The sequence below is a fragment of the Prionailurus bengalensis genome, chromosome B1 (genome assembly GCF_016509475.1).
Source record: "Prionailurus bengalensis isolate Pbe53 chromosome B1, Fcat_Pben_1.1_paternal_pri, whole genome shotgun sequence".
In the NCBI taxonomy this organism is placed as follows: Eukaryota; Metazoa; Chordata; class Mammalia; order Carnivora; family Felidae; genus Prionailurus; species Prionailurus bengalensis.
This window is the reverse complement of record NC_057344.1, coordinates 61,577,532-61,595,977: the sequence shown is the minus strand read 5'-3', so window position 1 is coordinate 61,595,977 and position 18,446 is coordinate 61,577,532. Positions and strand designations below refer to the sequence as shown.

General features: G+C 36.2%; 1 protein-coding gene across 3 annotated transcripts in view; it reads right to left on the bottom strand.

The window, feature by feature from the left end:
• The window catches only part of SPOCK3 (SPARC (osteonectin), cwcv and kazal like domains proteoglycan 3), a 495,206-nt gene that overhangs the window by 224,734 nt on the left and 252,026 nt on the right, over positions 1 to 18,446 (bottom strand). The gene's annotated exons all lie outside the window — the stretch shown is intronic.

Here is an 18,446-nt window from a genome sequence, read left to right as displayed (position 1 = left end):
AGAAGGAAGCTGGATTCAACAAAAGTTGTAAAACTGGGATAGAAATGGCCAATCTTGTTTCAAAGAACGATTACTCTGGCAGTTGTAGATTTAGAGGTTGCATGTATTGAAATAATAAATATAGTATCCATAATACATTTTTAAAATGAACAAAATACAAAGATAGGCAAACGGTATAGTCAAGCGATAAAGGGAAAATAGAAATAGCCAAAAAAAGATAGAAAGAAAACAAATTCAACCTCAGCAAATACAAAGTAAAATGATAACATCTGCCTCCGTGAATTCCACATTTTAAACATAAACATTTTAAATTAAAAATAAAAACTGGTAAATATGTGAATTGCACCTGTGAAATAAAAATAAGTAAACACTAAATATTTAAACAGAAATGTTTAAATGCAAATATACAATCTAAATGAAGATGTACAGAATTGGGCCTCCTCAAAGATTTATGACTCAAGTATTAATTGAAGAGAACTTTTGGAGAATAACTTAGCAGCAGTTAAGGATACAGAAGTTTTTTCCTACACCTCCGCCCACCTAGTCATGGTCAAACCCACTGTGCTTTGGGGACATGGCATGGATGAGAAGCCCTTGGACCAAGTCTCCTTCGAGCTGTTTGCGGACAAAGTTTCAAAGACAGCAGCAAATTTTCATGCATTGAGCGCTGGGAAGAAAGGATCTGGTTATAAAGTGTCGAGCTTTTATAAGATTATTCTGAGATTCATGTGCCAGAGTGGTGACTTCACACTCCAAGCCCATCTATGGGGAGAAATGTGAAAATGAGAATTTCATCCTGAAGCACAAGGGTCCTGGCATCTCCCCCATGGCAAAGGCTGCACCCAACACAAATGGTTCCCAGTTTTTCATCTGCATGGCCAAGAATGAACGGTCGGAAGGCAAGCGTGTGGTTTTTGGCAAGACGAAAGAAAGCATGAGCATCGTGGAAGCCATAAAATGCTTTTGGCCCAAGAATGGCAAGACCAGCAGGAATATCCCCATTGCTGACCGTGGACAAATCTAATAATTCGACTTGTGTTTTACCTGAACCACCAGACCATGCCTTCTGTAGCTCAGAAGAGAACGCTTTCACTCTCTTCTGCTTGAAATATTGTAAAATCTTTGTGCTGTTGCTGCAGTTCTAGGGGTTCCATACTTTTCTTGTACCTCTTCAAGTCTAACTGGATTGCAGAGTTAAGGCTAATATTAGGAAATAAAAACTGAACAACAACAAAAAATTAAATGCATGTATTTCCATTTGATCCATTCATCCAGTTTCTTGACATTCTATATATGTAAACCTTGTAGTCACAGACAGAGAAACAGAATGTCATTCCTTTTTGAGAAAGAAAATTGAAATATGTGCAGAAACAAAGAATTCTGATGCCGTTCAAATCCCTGGCTTACATTTATTCATTCTTGAGGCTTGGATCAATTTTTTTTTTTCTTTTCGAGTTCTGTGAGTTATTCCCTAGTCTTTATAAAAGATAATCTTCCCCTAAACTTTCAAAAGATAGTTTCAGAGGGTTTTTATACTTGCAATCAGCGAAAACAACAGCAACAAAATCAAAGAAGAAAAAAAATCACACCAATCATTTTAACAAGTATAAAGCAACTGTTAAGAAAAGAAACCCTTCTTTACTAGAAAAATGCAAGTTGTGATGTCTCCTAAGTCATGCAGTTTCTTTGAACATTAAGGGAGTTCACCCATATGTGTAACAAAGCATTCACAGTTATTTTCATTATTACAAAACAATTTCCAGGAAGCAATATAGGTCTTTCATTATAAAATTTCTCAGTTACAGGGGCGCCTGGGTGGCGCAGTCGGTTAAGCGTCCGACTTCAGCCAGGTCACGATCTCGCGGTCCGTGAGTTCGAGCCCCGCGTCAGGCTCTGGGCTGATGGCTCGGAGCCTGGAGCCTGTTTCCGATGCTGTGTCTCCCTCTCTCTCTGCCCCTCCCCCGTTCATGCTCTGTCTCTCTCTGTCCCAAAAATAAATAAACGTTGAAAAAAAATTAAAAAAAAATAAATAAAAAAAATAAAATTTCTCAGTTACAGGTTTGTTTTTTGTTTTTGTTTTTTTGTTTGTTTTTTAGCGAGTGCAAGCGGGGGAGGGGCAGAGAGAGAATCTTTAAAAAAATTTTTTTAATGTTGATTTATTTTAGAGACAGAGAGAGCATAAGCAGGAGAGGGGCAGAGAAAGGGAGACACAGAATCTGAAACAGGCTCCAGGCTCTGAGCTGTCAGCACAGAGCCAAACGCAGGGCTCAAACTTGGGAATGGCAAGACCATGACGTAGGCTGAATTTGGATGCTTAACCAACTGAGCCACCCAGACACCCCATAAAACCTACATTTTTTTAAGTTTATTTATTTTTATTTTTATTTATTTATTTATTTTTTATTTTTTTTTTCAACGTTTATTTATTTTGGGGACAGAGAGAGACAGAGCATGAACGGGGGAGGGGCAGAGAGAGAGGGAGACACAGAATCAGAAACAGGCTCCAGGCTCTGAGCCATCAGCCCAGAGCCTGACGCGGGGCTCGAACTCACGAACCGCGAGATCGTGACCTGGCTGAAGTCGGACGCTCAACCGACTGCGCCACCCAGGCGCCCCAAGTTTATTTATTTTTGACAGAGAGAGAGAGAGAGAGAGAGAGAGAGAGAGAATGAGTGGGGGAGGGGCAGAGAGAGGGAGACACAGAATCTGAAGCAGGCTCCAGGCTCTGAGCTGTCAGCACAGAGCATGGCACAGGGCTCGAACCCACAAACCACAAGATCATGACCTGAGGTGAAGTCGGACACTTAATTGGCTGAGACACCCGGCACCCCTAGAGAGAGAGCATCTTAATTAAGCAGGCTCCATACTCAGCGTAGAGCCTGATGAGGGGCTTGATCCCACAACTGTGGGATCATGACCTGAGCCAAAATCAAGAGTCGGATACTCAAACCACTGAGCCAAGCAGGCACCCCTCACTTCCAATTTTTTTCTCAATCATATGATTGCTTTTGAGCACTACATTACTGATTAAGAACTGCTTGCTGCTGCACCCGTGTTCAGTATATACTCATGAATTAATGTTATCTACTGTTCTGACAAACACGAGATTGTTCCTGGTTGTACTTAGATGCCTTCTAAATAATGAACAACACAGAGTACAACAAAACTTACATTGTATTACACTTTATCAACATACAGTCTGGTAGATAACACTAAAACAGCTATTAATCTGGCAACAGGCATTGAATATATTAAGGTAGACTAGTATGCCTCAGCACAAGATGGTGAGAAGTAGTAGGTTATTTTGAGTTCTTTAGTCTGTTTAGGAATATCATTCTTTCTTCAGACATTTGACATTTTCTATAGTTTGATGGTGATCTATATTCTGGAACAAAATATTATCCATAAACTTCTCTGTAGATTTGTTTGTTCTATAGAAAGAATGCCTAGATGGCAAATATTCCCAATAGGGACTGTTTTACCAACTCACTATCTGATACAATCATATCTATTTGTTATTATTGGTTCAAATACTTCTATGGCATTGTGTTGGGTCTGAAATTTCCCACTTCAGTCATCCATCCTTAACTTTCAGAGAAAACTGGAACCTCATTTAATCAAAAGGCTTAGTCCTGATGCCACTAGGTTAAGACTGTTGGAGAGTCAGATTACTCCACTACTGTTGTTACTTTCTAATACTGTTGCAAGACTTAGTTTCAAAACACAGCACAATCATGTGGCCCTTTTAGACTCCAAATCTATATCTCTAAATAAGCATCAGTAGAACCACACTCTTGGGCTTCAAGGTCAGAACTAGCACTGATCTAGGAAAAATTAACTGGCTCCTAACTCAATTATGTGTCCCCCATTGCATGTGTCCCAGAACAATGCTATATTAGCAGAGTGGAATCCCTATATGGTTTTATCAGAGATGATAAGAAAATAAGGTATTCCAAGAAGAGATTGAAAGGAAGCTTGAAAGAAATAAAGAATTTAACCCTTATTAAAGTTCTTCCACTCCAGGGAAAATGTTGTACAGATGTGCTAGCAGTCTTCGTGTATTAGTTTTCTGTTACTCCTGTCACAAATTACCAGAAACAAGTGGCTTCAAACAACATAAATTTATTGTTACATTTCTGGATCTCATAAATCTGAAATGGGTGTCAGTCAACAGTTGACAGAACTTTCCTTCTGGAGACTCTAGGACAACATTAGTTTCCTTGTCCTTCCCGCTTCTAGAGGCTATCCACATTCATTGGTTTGTGGACCGCTCCCTCTTCAAAGCCAGAAATGGCCAGAAGTCTTTCTGACATCACATCACTTCCCAACTTGACTTTTCTGCCTCCCTCGACCCCATTTAAGGACTCTTATGATTACATTGGGCCCACCTGGATGATCTAGGAAATTCACACTATCATAAGGTCAGCTAATCAGCAACTTTAATTCCATATTTTACCATAGTTCCGCTTTCATATGTAATTTGACATATTCACATGTTCACAGATTAAGATACACATATCTTTGGAAAGCCATTGTTCTGTCCACATCACTCTTTATAAGATACTGAGGTTTCCTTTCCTATAATAGGAACTACTGTGTATAAATGTTTCACATGGCCCTTGTGATGTCACCCTGTAGAAATTAGGGCTCAGGGAACCTGCACAAATGATATGACTCTGGCTACTGCTATCATTTGAGTAATAAACCATCTCCTGTCTCTGCCCCACTAGTCCTTGCAATTAGCGTTAACTCTTAGACATTTCATAGTTGCCATTTTCTACGACGCGTTAAACTATGACTTTTTTCGGGTCAGTGTTTGTATGATGATTCCCAGCAGCATTAGAGAATCTTTTAGAGGCAACACAGATGTGACTTCCAACCAGGAATCCTTTAGGCACGACTGATGTAGGAAAGAAAAGGTAAGAGGAAAAGTGTTATGATTGAGACCTATTTGAATTTGTATATATATCAGAGGATCCTATCTTGGGCTGCATTAAAATGCTCCAAGTTAAGATAATTATGTAAGAAAATATTTTCAGGACTTTCAGAGATCCTGGAATCTCCCAGAAACAGAGGGCCAGCGCTAGGTTAAAAATGACATACTCTCGCCAGTCAAAGAACAGATCACTGTCGAAACCCAACTGTGGGAAATGTCATATTGAATCACCAGATGAAACTCCACAGGACTCCAATGACTATAGTCTCATTTTAAAATAAAAAAACACCAGTTCATTACATCATGGGAATCCCAACATGTAAGCATCTCAATGTGGCTGGCTTCAAAATCTGCTATATGTTAATCTGTTTAGTCCCATAATGAATAAATATCATTCCTTTAGTCATTCAGTCACTTATGCCTACTTCATGATGGACACAATTTGCCTCCACTTTGCTGCAAGTTAAATGTCTTCAGTGTATACCCCTACCTCTTCTCCCAGCAACCTGTATTATCAAATCTTAATAAGTGACTTTTCCAAATCTTACCTCTACTACCTCAATGCCGTTTTGAAATAAGACCTCCCAACCCTCTCTGCGATCATAATTTTTTGTTCTGTACCTTTATATCATTACTAAAAATGGTTAGGCAAGACCATCTTGTTGATATGTTTGAAAGGTGGCTAAAAATACAGATGATCTGGAGAGATAAATAGAAATGTGAGAAACAAGGATATTTATTTTTACCTTCTTGTATTTGGAAATTGAACTGTCAACATCCCCATGGTGACATAGATGTGTCTTTTGGACTCATTATAAGAAGTTGACATTATATCCCATCAAAATTTTGTACGTGAATCATCATTGTTGGTAATAAAATATATTAAACAGATTTAGTGTTAGCATCATAACACTAAGATTTTTTTTTTAATGTTTACCTTGAGAGAGAAAGAGCAAGCAGGGGAGTGGTGGACAGAGAGGGAGACAGACAATCTGAAACAGGCTCTAGGCTCTGAGCTGTCAGCACAGAGCCCAACGCAGGGCTCGAACTCTCACCGGAGAGATCAGGACCTGAGCTGAAGTCGGACACTTAACCGACTGAGCCACCCAGGCACCCTGTAACACTAAGACTTTTTTAAGGTCTTCAGGCAGCCATAAAGTTCTAATATTCATAATCATTAATTTAAACCCTAAGAGATAATGCTGGATAGCTAAGATCTGTGTTAAACTGACAGGGTTTTTATTCAATTAAAAAAAAAAACAAATTAATATGTGCTATTTTCTGGACACAAGATGTTAATTTCCTTTTTACACAAAACCCTTGGCAAACATTTACCATATTTCTGTGGAAGGACAATAAATATGAGTATAACAGTGGCACATTTGAAACTTGTTTTTTATCCCAATATCGGATTGTTTCTCCTGACTTCCAAAAACACAAATGAGAGATGGGTCATTATAATATTAAATATTAGATATCATGAGTCATTGGATGAAACGTCTTGATTAGTGATATGATTTAAATTACAAATGAATGTTTTTGTCATGAGAATCTCAGGATGGAAAATTATGTCCATTTGTTATGTTCCTCTCTTTTTCCACAACATCTGCACTCACCTTTACATAATAGCAAACCCGCTATATCCTTACTTTCTATGCCCAAATTAGACTGTACATTCTTTGAGAACAAATCTACTACCTTGTATTATGGTTAATATGCACTAGGTTGTCAATAAACTTTTTTCGGTTGTCAATAAATTTTGAATGAATAAATGAATCAAGAAATAAACATAAGCCTGCCTTCTTAAACATATTATTTCCTAAATAATTTAAATGTATCCTAAGAACTTGCCTGTACATAAACATTTTCTCTCTTCCTATCAATATTTGTTATTCAATATTTTCAGAAGGAAAAAAAGTAAACTAAAAATAAGAACGCAAGGTTAAAGCACAACAGATCAACCTAAAATAATACTATGGCATTTAAAGATATTTAGATATCAGATCTCTGAAGTCTCAACTATGTAGTTGTTTCTGTATATCATGTTTTTACTGAATCCAAAGAAAAACGGCAACTCAGAATAAATACAAAATCATAATAATTTAAAATAATTTAGGGGCACCTGAGTGGCTCAGTAGGTTGAGCATCCGACTTCAGCTCTGGTCATGATCTCATGGCTTGTGAGTTCGAGCCCCACGTCAGGCTTTGTGTTGACAGTTCAGAGCCTGGAGCCTGCTTCAGATTCTGTCTGTCTCTCTCTGCCTCTCCCCTGCTCATGCACTGTCTCTGTCTCTTTCTCAAATACAAATACATATTAAAAAATTTTTAAAAATAAAAATAACACAAAATAAAAAATAATTAGGGAACACACAATTTAAACTAATGTCTTCATCATATATTTTTATTCTATGCCATCACATAGTATTTCAATAGGCAGACTTTAAAACCCAAACTACCTATAACTAATATATATATATATATATATATATATATATATGCCAAAATGTTACACATTACACACATGTATAAACTCCACAATGAACATTGTAATTTATATTTTAAACTCATATGTCTTTTTAAACACATTAAGAAAATGTATACATTTATATACATGAATCACCCTGCATATGTAATATACAAGTGTGTTCCATTCCTTCCTATAGACCTAATTTAATGTAGTGGAATTCCTTTCAACTTGAAGAAGGTCCTTTAGGGCTTTTTATTTTTTTTGTGGAGACATTTCCATTGGCAAAGAAATTTCTGTTCTTGTTTTCCTGAAAATGTCTATTTCATTTTTAATTTTAAAGGTTAATTTTGCAAGATATTTCTGGCTTGGCTTTTTTTTTTTCTGTTGAGCCCTTCAATTATGTCATTCCATTGTCTTCATGTCTCCATTGTTTCTGATGACAAGTTAGTCATTATTGATATCATTGTTCTCCCTTGCGGGATGTATAATTCTCTTGCTGGACATTTTCTGGACTTCTCTAATCTGTTATGTTTTGTATTTCACCAATTCTGGAAAATGTTTGTCACTATTAATTCAAATATGTTTCTGTCAGCTGTTTCTTTCAGGTGTCTCCTTTAACATAACAGGTACATTTCATTCATTATTAAGAATATGTCTTTTAGGAGCGCCTGGGTAGCTCAGTTGGTTGAGCGTCCAACTTCGGCTCAGGTCATGCTCTCGCGGTCTGTGGGCTCATGCCCCGCATCAGGCTGTGTGCTGACAGCTCAGAGCCTGGAGACTGTTTCGGATTCTGTGTCTCCCTCTCTCTTTGACCCTCCCCCCTCCCCTGCTCATGTTCTGTCTCTGTCTCTCAAAAATGAATACAAATTTTTTTTAATTAAAAAACAAGAATATCTTTTGAATACCTAACTCAGAGTAACCATAGTTTTCTGATAGTCATTATTTCATATAAAATTGTTATTCTGTGAAAACAAGTGATTATTTTTTTTACTCATCATGTAAATGTTTTCCTTCGAGATAGCCATTTTGCTTCATTTTGTAGCAGAATTTTTTTATGCATACTTCCAATTTCATCATACAGATTGTTTTTAAGAAAACATCCTCAGGTGGAAGCTAATAATTTTTTTTTTCTTACTTCATCAAGGATACTCTTAAGTCAAATTATTATTTAATACTGCAGTTTCAAGGGAGTAAAGAATAAAATAACTACTAGCATAGCTTGTCGCTACCGTCTTCATTCATTCAAAAATACCTGAAGTTTTACTCACCATGCTTTGGCTACATGACTGTTGATGTTAACACGGTGGGGGAAAAAGGTGGGGGCAAGTAACTTATCGTTACTGATATTAGTAGCAGCATTATTATTATTATTATCACTATTGAACAGTTTAACTTCACTGATCGCCTAGAACAGTCTGAGAGATCCCCAGGAGCTCATGACTAATACTTGGAGAGTACAGCAAAAGTTAAATTACCCTAATTCCAAAGCCTGACTCACCTAGAGTGTCAATTGAGCCACCACAGATTTCACAGAAAGGTATCGGTATTCTGACTTGTTGGATACCTACAAGCATGGTGCAACCTCCAAAATCTTCAAACTCCCAGCTCCCTAAGAGCCACATCTTACTCTAAACTTGTTAGTCTTGTGTATTTGGCCAAAGATGGAAAAAAAAAATCCCTATGCAGGTTTACGAAACTCATCCTCTGTGTAGCTCCCTTCTCTATCCCAGCTCAGTCTTCAAACTTTATCGATCCCCACAGCCTCAAATTCTGAGTGTTGCCTCCCCAGCTCAGCCAGACCAATTTATTCTGGGTTCTACCTATACACTTGTCTGATGCATAGCAAATGTGATCCCGCCTCTCTCAGGGATTAAACCCTTGGTCTGATATATGAAAACAGTTGTCTAATACATCTTCATCATCTTGCTGGAATATGGTTTGAGTTCATTGACCTTTTTCATGTATATGTGAGCATTTTCCTTTTCTGGTTAGTTCTATGTTATACAAATCCTCAGCCTGACATTCATGATGTCGGTCTCTTTAATATTTAGGGTCGGGACTTAATTATAGATTGTCTACACTTCTTTTGAATCCTTGTAAGACTGAAATATTAATGTACCATTAAACCCTCTTAAATTCTTGCCATGCTCACTGAAGTCTACAGATAACTGTAGATCCCAGAAACAAGATTTCAGAAAATAGAGTAATATGGAACCTGAGAATTTGTAGTATGTCATAAAAGTTACATAACCCTAATCCCATAAACTATATCAAAGTCATTTGCTACAGTCCCACCTTCAGTCATGTGACTTCTTAAACTAAGAAAGCAAAATTGAAATAGAGCATGGGCATAGACATTTTTTAGCATCGGATTTCGGTGTGCAATTCACACAATTCAGAAGAAAGAGCTAGAGGTGTCTACGACATGTGACACAGAAAAGAGTAAAACATCCATATGTTTTTTGATACATAAATATTTCTGCCGATAGTTTCCCTAGCGTTTTTCATAAATGTGTCAAGAATTTCATTAATGTGAATTTTTATTTTGTCCTCTTTGTCCTTCTGCCTCAGTAACATTTTGGTGGTGTTTAGCGGATTCATAAAAAAAATGTTTATAAAGTGCTTGATGATTTTAGGAGGCAGATATGAGGAAAAGAGAGGGAAAAAATGTCTTTAACAGGCATTTGGGGATTACCTGACGTTTTGTACTTTCATTCATGTGTTTGAAGTGTCCCTATTTCTCCCAACTAGTTAAAAAAAAAAAAGATGGAGAGATAGAGTCATATATTTTCTCTTTTCATCTTTTCACAAGACCAGTTTTTCTTATCAACTAAAAATGAATGCTATATTAAAGCTTTCTTTTTTTTTTTTTTTGCCTTTTTATTTTTTTTTTCAACGTTTATTTATTTTTGGGACAGAGAGAGACAGAGCATGAACGGGGGAGGGGCAGAGAGAGGGAGACACAGAATCAGAAACAGGCTCCAGGCTCTGAGCCATCAGCCCAGAGCCTGACGCGGGGCTCGAACTCCCGGACCGCGAGATCGTGACCTGGCTGAAGTCGGACGCTTAACCGACTGCGCCACCCAGGCGCCCCGTATATTAAAGCTTTCAATGAACATTTTTGTTCATTCTTGATTTTTCTGTGAGTCCTTTTCATTTTCCCCAAACTGCTAGATGTGAATCTGGAAAAAGATATAGCCAAAAACACGACACATTTAAGAGTATAATCCCCATTAATGAAGCTAATATTTCATAAATGCAATAAAACTAATATATTTTATGTGTATATATTTTCCTTAAACATGCCTGGCATCAGTAGCTTCAGCTTACAAAACTGACCACAAATATGAAAGCAATTTTTGGTGATAATGAAAGCAGGAGTAATCTGTGTGAAATTATTAGTGCTAAATTATTACCACTAAGGAAACATGCCAAAATATGAAGGTTCAATGTCTTTAGAATAAAGGAATACCACTTTGCAAGACAACAAGGATTCCCTGATCTTGAGATGGTACAGAAGAGAATTATGACTGGATAGGTACACAATAATTATGCTAATCTAAGTTATATAACAATATCATCATAAAGTACGCAATACTGCTCATTAGTCCATTGCAAACCATTACTATAAATTCCGCCTCTGCAGTACATCACTTCCTGCACAAACAAACACTGATAATACAAGTTGGAAACTCTTCCAAACTAGCAGATTGATAGCACACATTACTCAGCTAAAGAGAAAGCCTTCAGCAGCCTCAGAAGTGCTTGCTACAGAAGAATGATTAAGTGTTTCTGTACAAAACCACAAATCCCAATAACAAATCAGATGAGATTTTCCAATAAGCAACTAAAATGCACCAGCTGGCCTTCATCACACAGCAACGTTACAATGTAAAATGATGACATTCTAAATAGCAGCGTTGGCAGCTTCAGATTACTCTGTCTCAAGTTAGCTCCCTGTTTTGACAAGCACATCATAAAGAAAAACTGACAAATCAAAAGAACATCGACCATTTCTAACACTTTGAGAAGGAACAACAAAAGCATAAATGATGATTTTTCCATATTGATAGCTCTTAAAATTCTAAAACAGTATTAAAATGAAAAGGATTAAGAGTTACAAATGTCTAGTTATAATATAAATAAGTCATGGGCAGCACAGCATGGGGAACACCCTTCACTAATACTGTATAAACTTTGCATGGTGACAGATGGTACCAAGACTTATTGTGGGGCGCTTCATAATGTATAAAAATATTGCATCACTATGGTGTACAGCTGAAACAAGATATTGTATATTAATTATACTCAATTTAGAAAAGCTCTTTAATCTTATTTCAAAAAATGTATAGGCTATTTGATACATACTAAATTTTGCTCAGTGAGGCTTCAATATTCTTTTGAAGGTGCTTATTTTGAGTCAAGAACACATTGAGTCAAGAACACATTATTTTTTTTTAACTGTGAACCAACAATGGAACCAATTACACAAAAGTCTTAGAAACATATTAAACTAGAGGCACCTGGCTGTTTCAGTCCTTTAAGCGTCCGACTTCGGCTCAGGTCATGATCTCACAGTTCATGGGTTTGAGCCCCGCGTCAGGTTCTGTGCTGACAACTCAGAGCCTGGAGCCTGCTTCAGATTCTGTGTCTCCCTCTCTATCTGTCCCTCCCCAACTCATGCTGTTTCTCTCTCTCAAAAATAAACATTAACAAAAAAGTTTTTAAAAATAAAAAAGAAGCATATTAAAATATATTAAATACTTCAAAATATACAACAATATGTAGAATAGTTTTAATAATATATAAAAGAACTAAATGCTAAATGTGATACATTCATACATGAATCAAATTATATTTTATTTCAATTACACTAAAAATAATTCAGTTGTTTTAGTAAGGTCTGCCTGAAAAGAGTATATTTTCCCTATTGTACTTATTTTTTTTAACTTCTGATTTATTTATTCATTTAAGCAATCTCTATACCCAACGTGAAGCTCAAAATCACCAACCTGAGAGCAAGAGTCACATGCTCTTCCAAATGAGCCAGCCAGGCACCCCTATTTTCCTTATTTTAAACAAACAATGGCTAGGGCACCTGGGTTGCTCAGTCTATTATTCAGTGTCAGACTCTTGATTTCAGCTCAGGTCATGATGCTAGTAGGGTTGTGGGATCAAGCTCCCCATGGAGCTCCACATCAGGCTCTGCTCTGAGCACTGAGTGTGGAGCCTTGCCTAAGATTCTCTGTCTCTCTCCCTCTGCCCCTCACCTCTCCACTTTCTCTCTATAATTTTTTTTAAGATCATAAGAAAACAATAGCTTGGGCATCTTCAAATACACGTTATTATTTACATGACACAACAGCTGTTTAAGTGTCTCCAAAATACACTCAACACTTCCACAGTGTAGAGAACTTGTAACGGGTAGGGGGGAAGCATCTTTCCTAAGTAGAAAGTAGTAATTTATTTCATTATCGTTTGTTGTCACTTGGACAAGTTGAGTTATCTAAATTAAATTCTTAAACATTATCAAATAACTTGATAAAATGTGATTACCATGTAATGTAAATGAAAATACTTGCCCACTATTCCTGTATTAAAATTCACGCAAAATACATTTGTCTTACATATTTTTTCATGGGACAATAAGATAGAACAAAAGTGGTTTGATCACATTTATTTAATTAGCATTGAAAAAAATTTAAAAGTGAAAAGGGGATAACTTCAATGGAAAGGCATGCTATCTTTAAATTTTGAGTGCCAATAAAACAACTTTTACAAAGAAAAGTCATAATGCAAGCCTTTGGAATATGTAAAATGTATAAATATATTTTTAAATGCTGTAATTTTAAAAATAATTTAGCTATAGCTGAAAATATACCTGATGAAAAAATATTGCTTATTTATACATACGCATTTAACAGTTCTTTGAAGTATGAAACAATTGCCTAAAAAGTATTCATGGGTTAAATAGTAAACTGAAAAGTATTATCAAAGGCAGACCCTACCAGCCTGTCTTCTTTGGGAGTCAAATCTGAAAAGTCATTGTGAAGAACCCCACCAAAGCCTTTGCAATTCCTTCATATAATTTTAAAATAAGTAACATTATTATGAATAAATACCTTATGAATTTTTACCTGGGTCATGCAAACCGCTAAAAACAGTAACCAAATATCCACCAACGTCTACTTTTTAGTTATGATATGTGTTGTGAAATTAGGAGTTTGGTGAAGGTGGTAAGGCTGTAATTCTAGCTCTTAAAAAGTATTAATGTTGAAACAACATCACATTATGTCAGATAATTTTTACAAACATGTAAAATTCCTTTATAATCAAATAATCTGCATCTATGTGAATATTACATATTTAGAGTAATTAAAACATATTTACAAACTAATGTTTACAAGCTAGTAACAAATCATAATGTGTGTACCATTTCTCTTTTTCTTTACAGCAAAATTCCTGAAAATAGTTTACATTCTCATTTCTTTCTTACCAAGTTTTCTTGAAGCTTCACCAAACCAAAATCACCCTTGTCGAGCTTAAATATGGTTTTCATATTACTAAAATACAAATGGTAAATTCTCAGTCCTTGATCTGACGGTTCAGTAACATTTGCACAATTCAGTAAACTCTACTCACTGAAACACTTCCTTGATTCTATCACATGATTCTCCTTGGTTTTTATTTGAGTTTAATTGCTACTCCCTCCCAGAATCCTTTATTTGCTCTTCTACTTTGTTCCCATCTATCAATGTTGGATTTCTCCATTGCTCTACACTTGGGACTTTTCTCCTATCTATACGTATTATATGTTATTATCCAATCACATGCCTATATGCATAATTTGCTTATAATCCCCTACCCTTAATGTCAGATTTGTGTGTCCAATTGCTTAGTTATCTCGGTCTTCATGTGCCCTAAAGTGAACTTCCGTTCATCCCAAACATACAACACCCTGCTTCCCAACCAAAAAATAACTAACCACTAAACAAAAACACCTGTTCCGCCATTTTCTTCCTATTTCACTTAACGGCGATTTCATCCTTCCGGTGGCCCAAGCCAAATTTTTATAGGCATCGCTGACTCCTCTTTCTCTCATACCAGATGTTTAACCTATTAGCAAACCCCATTGACTTTACAATAGAAATATTTCCAGAGCTTAATCCATATGTACCACCTACACTGCTATAATCGCAGACTAAATGATTGTCATTGCCCACTTGAATCACTGCAATTTGTCTCCGTGCTCCTGCCCTTGCCCTTCCACTCTGGTCTCAGCATAGTTGAAAAGCTTAAGCAAACTTTAATCATGACCGTGAATTTTGCTGCTGCTGGAAAACTTAAAATTTGATATTCAGGTTAGGATCTAGCTACACAACATGACTCAATCTCTCACTGCCTTTAAGTTCTTATTTTCTTAATGCAGCCATTCCTGGCTACCCTATTTAAACTTCAGACACACTCTCCCTCCACCTCACCAACACACTCTATCCTCTTTCTTTACTTTCTTTTTATCCTTAAAACTAACTTCGTATATAGCTCTACTGACTAGTAAGGAGCAAGAAACAAAGAAATTCTAAATAAACGTTTGAAGGCACAGACTGGCGCTATTATTTCTAGTTTTGAGAGCTCACTCCAGCCATTAAACACTAAATGTTTTAACCACTGGTTTTACCATCTCTGTACTTGCCATGTTAGAAAGCCAGCATTCATGAAGATGTGTCCCAGATGGTGTCCATGTGTTGTCTAATTCTCTTATTAAAGCATTTGCCATTGAAGTTAATTTTAAACTATTATTAAAAATTAGCCAATATTTCTATCTGTGAAAAATGAGATTCAGAAAGATTGAGCAGTATGCCCAAGTCCCCAGTTGATCAGAAGCAAAGCATAAATTCAGACCAAAGTCTTCTTATGAGTCGTCAAAACAAATTCATTGTCACAATAAAACAAAGTGTCTGAAGATGCTTCTCTATTGCTGAAATGAGCTCAAATGTAGATTGTTCGTTATTTATTGTTTTTAGATACTTTATTAAAAACATACCTTCTATTAATTCTGAAGCTTTTTTTTTTACATTATAGGTTTTCAATCTCTTTAGAATCATGTATTTAATAGAAGTGCACAAGTTAGTGGTTGATTCATTTGTTTTAAAAAGTCTTATTTTATGGAGTCAGTTAAACTATCTCACAGTTATACATACTCGATCTCATTTACGAAAATTTTCAATGAATGATGAAGACCAAAAATGTACAAAGAGTCGTAAATCTCATGAATGTTTTAAAAGACTCATTATGATAATGATCAAATAGGAAAGAATGTGTGACTTGTAGAAGTTGACAAGCGTGGCCTTCCCGGCAATATTGTCATTTTTGCTTTGTCAGTCTTTAAAATGACTATCATTTCGGGGTGCCTGGGTGGCTCAGTCGGTTAAGCGGCCGACTTCGGCTCAGGTCATGATCTCACAGTCCGTGAGTTCGAGCCCCGCGTCGGGCTCTGTGCTGACAGCTCAGAGACGGGAGCCTGGTTCAGATTCTGTGTCTCCCTCTCTCTCTGACCCTCCCTCATTCATGCTCTGTCTCTCTCTGTCTCAAAAATAAATAAACATTTAAAAAAATAATAAAATAAAATGACTACCATTTCAAATTACAGAAATTCCAGTGTTTTTTTTCCTATTACTTTCACAGTTATGTGTAACAGATTGATTCTGAATACTTACGTTTTCAAGTTCATAATATATACTTTCAAGGATATTTGGAGGATCTGGGTATCGAATACGTCTGAGTGAACATTCTGGAGTAAGTCATTTAAACCTAATGGCTCCTCAGTGATTGTTCCATTGATAGCGAAGCCAGATCCTGATAGTTACTAACTTTTGCTCTGGAAATCTTCCATTAGTTGGGAACACAGCCAATGCTGTTCTCTTTTAAGAAGAAGGATGTGAAATAGATTTGAATCAGTATGGCATTACATCAATTTTCTCTCTCTTGGCAAAACTGCAAATGCATATACTCAAAGATTTTAGATTCCTATTAGTAACACAAGCTTTTGACTCAAGTCTAGCGATGATTCAAAGTTATTGCTACCAATCTCCTTAAGTCTCCATTGACTCTTTTGAAACAAAGGACGAGTCTTCCATTATAGAGGAAGCAGATATTGATCTCGGTTTTCTGACTTAGTCTGTCATCAAGTATATCATAAGAATGTTTTCACTAATGCAGACCAAGAGCCACATTAAAATATTAGGACTGGCAGTTTTTCAAGTTAAGACAGTCGAGACCTTATTGTCCAAAAATCTTAGTGTTTAGTTCCACTATCTTTTTTAAAAAACTGTATTATATATAATTATATATAAAAGAAAGGGCAAACAGAGGTTCAACTCCAGTGGGGAAAAAGGATAATAAAAAGCAGAACAAGTCCTAAAGGGTCAAATAGGGAAGGGTTAGAATAAATGGGACAAGATTTTATGTTGAAGACAGTACATGAGCTTAGTTATTAGAACAAAGCATTAAAAACAAAGCTGAATAAACAAGATGGATGAATTTATGTCATTATGTCTCATAATGTCTCCAAAATACCAGGAAAATTAAGGAGATATTTACTCCTGATATAATATTTACTATATATTCACCATGTGCTGAATTTAGAATAATATACCATATACAAATCATCACATGTACGTATAAGCAGTTTAAAAACAGTAATAAGTTATGCAATGTAGGTATAAGGAAAAAAAAAAGAAAGAAGCTCCGTTTACTCAAAATGATCTTGGAATACCTTATTAAGGAAATTTACACACATACACATACACACATACAGTGAAGGTAATGGGAAACTAAAGGAAAAAAGAAAATATTAAAAAATGCATCTGTTTCCCGAGTTGTTCATTTTAGCCACTGTGACCAAACTACAGATGCTGGAGAGGATGTGGAGAAATGGGAACCCTCTTTCACAGTCGGTGGGAATGAAAACTGGTGCAGCTTCTCTGGAATACAGTGTGGAGGTTCCTCAAAAAATTAAAAATAGAACTACCCTATGACCCAGCAATAGACTGCTAGGAATTGACCCAAGGGATACAGGAGTGCTGATGCATAGGGGCACGTGTACCCCAATGTTTATAGCAGCGCTTTCAACAATAGCCAAATTATGGAAAGAGCCTAAATGTTCATCAACTGTTGAATGGATAAAGAAGATGTGGTGTGTGTATATATATATATATATATATATATATATATATATATATACACATATTTAATGGAATACTATCTGGCAATGGAAAAGAATGAAATCATACCGTTTGCAGCAACATGGATGGAACTGGAAGATATTATGCTGAATGAAATAAGTCAGTCAGAGAAGGATTGATATCATTATGTTTTTACTCATATGTAGAACTTGAGAAACTTACCAGAAGACCATGGGGGAAGGAAAGGGGAAAAAAATAGTTACAAACAGAGAGGGAGGCAGGCAAATCATGAGACTCTTAAATACAGAAAACAAACTGAGGGTGGATGGGGAGGTGGGGAAGAGGGGAAAATGGGTGATGGGCATTGAAAAGGGCACTTGTTGGGATGTGCACTGGGTGTTGTATGTAAGTGATGAACCGCAGGAATCTACCCCCAAAACCAAGGCCACACTTTATGCACTGTATGTTAGCCAATTTGATGACAAATTATGTTTACAAAAATAAATAAATAAAAATTTAAAAAATGCATCTGTTTATAGGTGAATAAAATCTTCTTAGAAATATCCAAAAGACTTTGAAAACATCACTTGAGTCCAGGAAATGGAATTTGTAGGTGATATAGGACAGGTTGGGGAGGGAGACTTTCCCCTGTACATAATTTAGTATATTTTATCTTGAAACATGACAATGTATCCTTATGGAAATAACAAGAAACCTCATAATAATTCCGTTTTCAAATATTTATGGTTGTTAAGAATTATAATGACCTACTTAGATGCCTTTAGAACACAGAAGACGTTAGGGAGAATACTTCCATAATTTACAATTTATAAATTGGCATACATCTGCAAACGTTTTC